A 1,383-nucleotide genomic window follows, 5' to 3' on the forward strand; every position below is an offset into this window, starting at 1 on the left:
GGATGTTTCCATTTCCTCATTGTAAATGTGACCTTCTACTAGCATAAATGGCACTATAATTAGTAGCCAACAAGAACACCAATACCCACATGGAAGTTTAACCGTAGAAGGTTCGGGATCGATGTTCACATATCTTTATAGTTATCATGGGAGCAATGACTCTCAACGTTGGTGGAGTAAAGCCATGTGAATACATCAATAGCCAAGGAACACACACAAACATGAGGAACAAGTATTTCATTTGGCATTTTAGCTTGGCGTATGGTGGGGTCGGATTACGAGGACGTAATTAGGAGTATATAAAGCGGGTGCTGTAAAGGCTGGAATAGTAGTGCCCGCAAAACTGTAAGCAGCAGTGAGCACATCGAGCAGCATTTAGGGCTAGAACCCATCTTCATCATCAACAATGGCAATGGGGAGGGTGGAACTCTGCACAGGTATAAGAATATGGCACGTCTGTGTTATTATTCTACAAGTATACAAAAACCCACGTCTGTGTGCTATAGTCATATCATATGTCGTAATATTATTGATCTCCTTTTCTGGCCACCGCAGTGGCGATGGTGGCGGCGCTGCTGCTAAATATCATGGAGGGGACCTCCGTCGTGCAAGCAGCTACGCCCCTCAAGTGCAGGCTGCACGACCTCGTGCTGACCAACACTCCCGTGGCGACCGGGCTGTGCGAGTGGGAGCTCGTGAACAACTGCCCCTGTGAGGCCTTCAACATCATTGCAGCCTGCCAGGACCGGCGCTGGAACCAGAAGATCATCAGCCGCTTCGCCATGGAGGTGGACGTGCCCACCTTCGGCCACTGCACTCTCCTCCCCAACGTCAAAGTCCAACCCGTCTCCTCCGGCCTCCGCTACGGCCGCACCTACCCCTGCGCTGGCACTCTTCCGCTCTCCCTCGTCAATGTCGCCTTCGCCAACCCCTGCCTTTGATCATAGACTGGCCGGACCACTCGCTCCATCAACATACCTCTTTCTGATCCTTGAACGGACATCCCATTCTTTCTCTCTTGGTCCAGAGTGGAAATTTCATTTGCCTACATAATTGTGAAAATCTCTCTCTCTCTCTCTCTCTCTCTCTCTCTCTCTAACTTAAGTACTATATTACATTTTGTTACATGTTTACATCACGATGAGGAATTCCATCGTGTTATTCTGTTGAGGAACTGGCAGTGCTGCACAGTCCTCTAACAATTTATCTCGAATCATAGACCAAGGCAGTTGGAAACTGTGAAAGGTGTGTGTATCAAACAAAGCCGAGTTTTTAGCATGTGTAAGTAGCGATAATTTGTAGGCACGATCATTCACTGGCTTGAGTATTTTGAAAGGCCCATAATATCGTGGGTATAATTTAAGTGTTGGCCCAGTTTTCAGA

At 47.7% G+C, this 1,383-nt stretch overlaps 1 pseudogene; it reads left to right on the plus strand.

Annotated features, from left to right (window-relative positions):
• The first annotated feature begins 560 nt into the window (after nucleotides 1-560).
• Nucleotides 561-995, plus strand: LOC147427998 (uncharacterized; annotated as a pseudogene).
• The last annotated feature ends 388 nt before the right edge of the window (nucleotides 996-1,383 follow it).

This window comes from Adiantum capillus-veneris, chromosome 23 (genome assembly GCF_014529385.1).
Source record: "Adiantum capillus-veneris isolate H3 chromosome 23, ASM1452938v2, whole genome shotgun sequence".
NCBI classification, from domain to species: domain Eukaryota; kingdom Viridiplantae; phylum Streptophyta; class Polypodiopsida; order Polypodiales; family Pteridaceae; genus Adiantum; species Adiantum capillus-veneris.